Genomic DNA, 8,127 nt, shown 5'->3' on the forward strand with positions numbered 1-8,127 from the left:
TGGGAGAATTGGAAAGGAGAGTGAGTCTCATTGTGGCTTAGGGGTAGGAGTTTATATGGGAAAGGGGTCCAGGTTTCAAGTTGTTCAGGAATCCAGGGTAAACTCTGATCAAACGTAAGTGATGGGTATTATTTTAGGAATGATAATAAGTAAAACTATAATAATAAATTAAAATATAATATAATAATAGGTATTATTTTATGACTCATCAAGGCAGGGTGTGTTGATACCAGTATCAACTGAGGTTTTTTTCTTTCTTTCTTTTTTTTTTTCAGCTTTGACTCCAGACAGGATCCAGAGAGAAGTTTTAGTCTCTTCCCTGGGTTTTACGGAGACTTCCTTTACCCTTCTGTGTTAGCCTCTTAAGGCACCGCGTCAGCCTTAAAAGGGCAACTGAGGTTTCTTCGAAGCTAATGTCCTGAAGCATGTCTGGGATCAGGCTCTCCTTGATGTTATCAGGCATTTGGGGCCTAGGAGAAACTCAGAGAATGATTAACTTTCTTGCTCTTACCCCTTAGGGTAGGAATACAACGTCTTTAGTTTTAACTTAGACATAGGTCTTTTCTTTCTTTCTTTCTTTCTTTCTTTCTTTCTTTCTTTCTTTCTTTCTTTCTTTCTTCCTTCCTTCCTTCCTTCCTTCCTTCCTTCCTTCCTTCCTTCCTTCCTTTCTTTCTTCCTTTCTTTCGCAGAGTAAGTAAGTAAGGGAGGGGCAGAGAGAGAGAAAGAGAGAGAATATAGAATATGAATAAATAGGGCCAGGCAGGAAAAGAGCAGAAATGGAGCCTTTCTAAAATGGACTCCCTTCCGCCCCCTATTTCCCTTTTTGAGAAACTTTTCTTTAGTCTTTGAGCGAGGACCTGGACAGGGATTGTCAAATAGCAAATTCTGAAAAGAATATGAACGCTATTTTCTTTTTCCTTTATATAATAAGTAACTTCACTTCCCATATCTTTTGAAAGAATATTTTACTTAGTTAAAAATATAATTTGAGGGGTGCCTGAGTGGCTGAGTCATTCAGCATTTGACTCTTGATTTCGGCCCAGGTCATGAGTTCAGGGTTCCTGTGATGGAGCCCACCCCACCCCCTGCCGGCCCTCCCCCGTTCACATTTTTCTCTCTCCATCTTTCAAAATAAATAAACTTTTTTTAAAATGTAGTTTGATTGCAGAGGGTTGTTTGTCCTGCTAAGAACAGAATACTTTATGTAATGACTGGTTGTTGTTGTTTTTTTTTTGAAGCAAATAGGAAATTTTATGTAACTAAAATAGCAGTGGTCACATGAATGAATGTGAGTTATTTTCACTTTTAAAAGTCAGTAATGGGGACACCTGCCTGACTCAGTCATTAGAGCATGCAACTCTGGATCTCCAGGTCATGAGTTTAAACCCCACATTAAGTGTGGAATCTACTTAAAAAGAATACATAAATAATTAAACTAAAAGTCAGTAATTAGACAAATATTTTAATTGTCAGCCATTTATTTTTCTTTTATATAAGTTATGTAATTGTCCAAATTAGAATAGTGTGTCTTGTCATATGGAGACCAGTAGAATAGAAGTTAATTCAAGGACAAATTTAATTCCCTATTTTATGCAAATCTCTTTCTCATCAATGCCTCATATTTTATATGTAGGTCTCACTTTTGTTAAATTTTCTTATTAGATAATTTTAAACTTTAATAATACTATTTGAAACCCAAGAAATGAAGTATTGAAAACTTGTTTCTTTTTTTAAAACTACTTAAAAATATTAGGCAAATATATTATTGCAATGGTTACACTCCTTCCTTCCTTCCTTCCTTCCTTCCTTCCTTCCTTCCTTCCTTCCTTCCTTCCTTTCTTTCTTTCTTTCTTTCTTTCTTTCTTTCTTTCTTTCTTTCACAGAGAGAGTGCAAGTAAGGGAGGGGCAGAGAGAGAGAATCCCATGTGTGGAGCCTAACATGGGGCTCGATCCCACAACCCTGGGATCATGACCTGAGCTGAAATCAAGAGTCCACTGCTTAACCTACTGAGCCACCCAGGTGCCCTGCAGTGGATACACTTCTTAAACTGAAAATGATTGTGTCGCCGACTATACCCTGCACTAGATAAGATGCAGAAAGTAGGAAGCTGCTCGGGTTCAGACGGTCGCCCATAGTCCCGGGAGCGCTACCTCACAACATGCATTCTCTTAGCTGATTACCCTTCCTCAGGCTTCCGGTTTCCATCTCCTCCTCAGACCAAAGCTGGTTCCCACAACGGCTTTGGGGATCTCTAGGCCCTCTGCATCCATCTACCACTCACAGTTCTGTTACAGATCTGACTCAGCCCAAATTATCTTATAAAAAGTGATTGCATGTGGCATATGGCCACAAGCAGGTGGGGCTTTCCTTTTATCCCAGGAACCGGGAAAGTAGAACCTAACTTAGTTAGGATTAGAGAAGAGGAGATTGGAATGGGGCAGGTGATTTAGATGCAGGTGGTGGACTGTTGCCACAGTGGACCTGGGTTAGAAAATTTTTAAATGATCAAAACTAATTGTTAATCAGTAATTATAGGTACAATCATTGTAAGAATGGTTCAGAAGATAAGCATGGGTACAAGAAGAGGAGGAGGAGAAGGAGAAGAAGGAGAAGGAGAAGGAGAAGAAGAAGAAGAAGAAGGAGAAGGAGAAGGAGAAGAAGAAGAAGAACAAGAACAAGAAGAACAAGAACAAGAAGAAGAAGAAGAGGCGGAGGAGGAGGAGGAGGAAAGGGGGTGAGAGGGAGAGAAGAAGTAAAATCATTGAGTGCTCTCTATGTGCCAGATACTCTTCTAAGCTTTGAGCACTGTATACATTATTCAATTTGAAAAACAAGCACACAAACAGAAAAGATCTATGCTATACTCCTTTATTCTTATTATTCCCTTAACAGTGCATCCTGGAAACAATGGCCCCAAATCAATGGAACAGCCAATAAGCCTTGTCCCAACATAACCAAGAAAAGTAACACTTGTCTTCAAAACCAAAGTAAATTAGACTCTTTAGCAAACTTGGGCTGTTGGTTAAGTGTTTGGAGAGATAATGAGGGACATTCATGTGCATTGTTGGATTTCAAAGAAATGAAGTGAGTGGTTGTGAAACAGGTGCCTGGGTGGACGGAAGCCTTGCTTTGTCACTAACAAAGCAACGTGCCTCCGGCAAGTGTGTCCCTGGGGGTTCAGTCCCCACTGGCCTCATCTCTCACTGACCTTCCAACTACAAGAAACTGTAACTACCAAATTATGTAAGAGACATACATAAAGACTTTACAAAACCCTACAAAATTATTTCCAATGCCAACGCTTCCAAGGCTTTGCCTGTGTGCTGTGTTTGCATTGCCAGATCTCAAATGAGTAGACTCCCCTTGGCAGTGTGTAAAAACATGAAGCAAAGACCACCTACTGCTGAACCTCACTACTGTAGTTCAGAGTAAAAATGGTGTGAGCATGATGATTTCCCTGGGTGAAGAATTGGCAGTTTTGAGTTTCAAGAAGCTTCACTGTCCTCAAAAAAGATTGGGACCAATGCCAATTTTTGCAGATGGGTCACGTTATTACATACTAAAACAGAAAGCAGCTGTGTGCTTTAATAGAATAATTTCAGACAATTTTCCCCCCAAAACATGCATAAGAGTAAGGTGCCCACCACTTCATGCTTTTGCCATTAATTTTCCTTTTTTTTTTTTTGGAAAACAAGGTAGCCTGCACACTTTGGACTCATATGGCATTTTTATTTTTGGTTCAAGGATTTCAAATGGTAATATGAATATTGGGATTCTCTACAAGAGTCAGCAAATACACAAATTACAGTATTTTGGACTCACCTTTCTTTATGGCTGCAGTCAACCAGAGCTGAGAAGCCCTTCTCTCTTTAAAAGGGACATGTGCTCCCCAGGTTTGCCATTGACTTTTAACCATTATCTGATAATGTTGGACAAAACCAAGTTAGTGATGTTCACTAGAAAGTGGTTGGGATTTAATGCTTACGTTTTTGCCATTCTTATGTATTTGACATAGAGATACACTTATTAACATATTTTACAGTATTTTTCATACTAATATATTTATAAAATTTGACAATCTATGATCTAAAAGTGTTTTCTGCCTGCAAATTCTCTATCCGTTAAATTATAATAAGAGTAACTGAGGCGCCTGGGTGGCTCAGTTGGTTGAGCATCTGACTTTGGCTCAAGCCATGATTTCGCAGTTTGTGGGTTTGAGCCCTTTATCAGGCTCTGTGCTGACAGCTAGTTCAGAGCCTGGAGACTGTTTCAGATTCTGTATTTCCCTCTCTTTCTGACCCTCCCCTGTTCACACTGTCTCTCTCTCTCTCTCTCAGAAATAAATAAAACATTAAAAATTTTTTAAAAAGTAACTGAAGATATGCAAATCATATGAACTTTCATCTAATATCATGTGCAGCATAATACTTAAGGGGAATCAGTATAGACCATGAAAAAGGAATTTTACTCAAAATTCTGTAAGAATTTTGCTATAAGAAATTTCATTAAACTTTTTATTTAAAACTTTTTAAGTTTATTTATTTTGAGAGAGAAAGAAACAACATGAGTGTGGGAGAGGCAGAGAGAGAAAGAGAATTCCACACAAGCTCTACACTGTCAGCACAGAGACCCCATTCAGGGCCTAAACTCACAAAACCATGAGATCATGACTTGAGCCAAAACTAAAAGTCTGATGATTAACCAACTGAGCCACCCTGGTGCCTCTGAACTTTTTTTTTTTTTTTTAGTTTATTCATTTATTTTGAGAAGGAGAGAGAGCACAAGCAGAGGAGGGACACAGACACACGGAGAGAGTCTCCCAAGCAGGCTCCACACCCAGCACAGAGACCCACGTGGGACTTGAACTCACGAACCACGAGATCATGACCTAAGCTGAAATCAAGAGTCAGTTGCTTAACCAACTGAGCCACCCAGCTGCCCCTTTCATCAAACTTTAACTTAATATTGGTGGAATAGCCAAAGCAAATATTTTCCAGGTGCTGAATCCTACTTCATTTGAGTTTTAGTGCTACAGTCTAGTAAGTCATCATCAGAAAGCATGCATGAAATCACATCCATAGGCACAAATAACAGCAAATCATTCAATTCAGTGGTAAATTGCAAATGTGACTGTCCTGCCATGGTGGCTTGGTTTCCCAAATAGCTCCCATCTCTTCGTAGAACCATTGATCTGTCTAGAAACCTGAGTCAATGAAGAAATGCAGTACCGTCCAGAGTACAGTCTGATCCTGTCAAACAACGCCCAAGTTCAGGTTCATGTGTCCTCACTTGGAGGTGAGTTGCACCCATGTAAACCTTCACTGTCTCTAAAAACACTACTTTCCATTACTCCAAGTTTTCTCCCTCCACATATAATCTTTAAAAGAGAAAATGAAGACAGAAGTGATAGGTACTGGCAAGACACATGTTTTTTGTTTGTTTTTGTTGTTTTTCTTGGTTTATTTTTTTAGTTGAGTTGACATGCGATGTTGCCGTTTCAGGTGTACAACACAGTGATTCCACGAGTTTATACATTATGCTTCCCTCCGCACAAGAGTAGCTACCATCTGTCACCAAACAACGTTGTTACAATAACACTGTCTATATTCCATATACTGTGGCTTTTATTCCTGCGACTTATTCACTCCATAACTGGAAGCCTGAACCTCCCCCTCCCTGTCACCCATTTTGCCCATCCCCCCACTCACTCCCCTCTGGCAGCCATCAGCTTGTTCTCTGAATTTACAGGGATGGCTCTGCTTTTTGTTTGTGTATTCATTGGGTTTCTAGATCTAAAAAGATATTTTAATGTCTCTCTTTACCAGAAAGAGAAGTATCCCCAGGAAGTTGGAGATCCAGATCAGTGGGGTTTGCTTAAGTGTGATGAAGAAACACAACTACCTGACAATATTGAAAACAATTCAGGGGCACCTGGGTGGCTCAGTCGGTTAAGTGTCCTGCTTCGGCTCGGGTCCTGATCTCATGGTTCCAGGGTTTGGGCCCCGCGTCGGGATCTGTGCTGACAGCTAGCTCAAAGCCTGGAGCCTGCTTCAGATTCTGTGTCTCCCTCTGTCTCTGACCCTCCCCTGCTCATGCTGCCTCTCTCTGTCTCTGTCTCTGTCTCTGTCTCTCTCTCTCTCTCCTTCCCTCCCTCCCTCAGAAGTGGATAAAACATAAAAAAAAAAAAAACAATTCAAACTGGTTAATTTAAGGTAATAATGATACACAGACAGCCATGACTTTAACTTTTATTCTCATGATAATAAATCCCATGGTGACATTTTGAGTTTATACAAATTTCATTTTACTACGGTACTTTCTTGTAATAGATTCGATCTTTAAAGAAATTTTCAAATTTATATTTGTCTTAAGGAGGAAAACCACCATTTCAAAAACAGCATCAATTAAATGTATAGAAGAATAACCAATTAATTTTAATTTTTAAAGGTTATTTTTAATCTTTAATCAGACTTTATTTTTTAGGGCAGTTTTAGGTTCATAGCAAAATTGAGAGAAGGTACAGAAATTCTCCATATATTCTTTGCCCACACTCACCCATACCCTTTCCTATTATCCACACTCCCCACAAGTGATTCATTTGTTACAACTGATTTACCTGTACTGACACATCATTATCACTCAAAATCATTGTTTCCACTAAGGCTCCCTCTTGGTGTTATATATTCATTCTATGGGTTTGGACAAATGTATAATAATAAGTAGTCACCATTCGAAGTATTTTCACTGCCCTAAAAATCCTCTGTGCTCTGCCTATTTATTCTTCTCTCCTCCCTAACTTCTGGCAACCACTACTTTTTTTTTTTTTTTTTTTTTGCTGTTTCCATAGTTTTGCCAATTAATCTTATGTTTGTTGGTTTTTTTTAAATGATAAAGACATCGACATGGCATAATATGATGCAAGATTTGCATATGCTTTCCTCATTCTTGGAATAACTAAAAAATGACAAAAGTAAATAACTTTTCCAAGTAACAAAACAAATCTCTAGCAGAGGCAAGAATTTGCAATCAGCTTTTTCTTTTTAATACTGCCCAATATTTTTTCCACTATGGTACATCTGTTTCATGATCCCTGCTGATGCTTCTGAGAAAACCTTGTATAAACCAGTTGACCTCATTTAACATAAGGAAAAATTATATTAACTGATATTTTAAAATATATATTTCTTTTTTTTAGATTTTTTAAAGAAAATTAATGTTTTATTTATTTCTGAGAGAGAGAGACAGCATGAGAAGGGGAGGATCAGAGAGAGAGGAAGATACAGAATCTGAAAGAAGCTCCAGGCTCTGAGCTAGCTGTCAGCACAGAGTCAGACGCGGGGCTTGAACCCACGAACCATGAGATCATGACCTGAGCTGAAGTCCACCGCCTCACCGACTGAGCCACCCCAGGCACCCCTTTTAGATTTTTAAAAAATGTTTATTTTGAGAGAGACAGAGACAGAGTGCAAGCTGGGGAGGGGCAGAGAGAGAGAGGGAGATACAGACAGGGAGTATATGGGACACCTGGCTGGCTTAGTTGGTTAAGCATCTGACTGTTCGTTTCAGCTCAGGTCATGATCTCATGATTTGTGAGTTCAAGTCCCACATTGACCTCCAAAGTAGGCTCCAGGCTCTGTCTGAGCTCCCAGCATAGGGCCGGATGCAGGACTTGAACTCATGAACTGAAAGATCATGACTTGAGCAGAAGTCTGCCACTTAGAGGACTGAACCACTCAGGCACCCATAAAAAATAAATAAATAAATAAACAAATAAATGTACATATTTTTTTCTGTATTTATATATATATAAATATATATATACACATATTTTTTTTCTGTCTTAAGACAGAGAATATGTATTTTCTGAAATTGCTTTCAGGGTCATTTCCTAAAAGGAATTTTCATTTAGGGGTGCCTAAATGACAGATTCTGTGTCTCTCCCCTCTGCCCCTCCCATGCTCATGCTCTGTTTCTCTCTGTCTCTCAATAATAAATAAAAACATTAAAAAAAAATAAAAAAGGAATTTTCATTTAAACAATTTTTTTTTAATTAAGAAACAGATTTGTCTTAAAGCTGGGCTCTAAGGTGTTTAGCTGGGGAAAGAGGCACTAATCAGTAGAAGCAC

The 8,127-nt window shown here is 38.9% G+C and overlaps 1 non-coding gene across 1 annotated transcript; it reads right to left on the minus strand.

Annotated features, from left to right (window-relative positions):
* Positions 1 to 273: 273 nt before the first annotated feature.
* Positions 274 to 393, minus strand: LOC120246722. Its single transcript, XR_005532117.1, has one exon. It is a non-coding gene; the product is annotated as a small nucleolar RNA SNORA26 (small nucleolar RNA).
* Between the last annotated feature and the right edge of the window lie 7,734 nt (positions 394 to 8,127).

The sequence above is a fragment of the Hyaena hyaena genome, unplaced genomic scaffold, assembly GCF_003009895.1.
Source record: "Hyaena hyaena isolate Hyena2069 unplaced genomic scaffold, ASM300989v1 scaffold_485, whole genome shotgun sequence".
Taxonomy (NCBI): domain Eukaryota; kingdom Metazoa; phylum Chordata; class Mammalia; order Carnivora; family Hyaenidae; genus Hyaena; species Hyaena hyaena.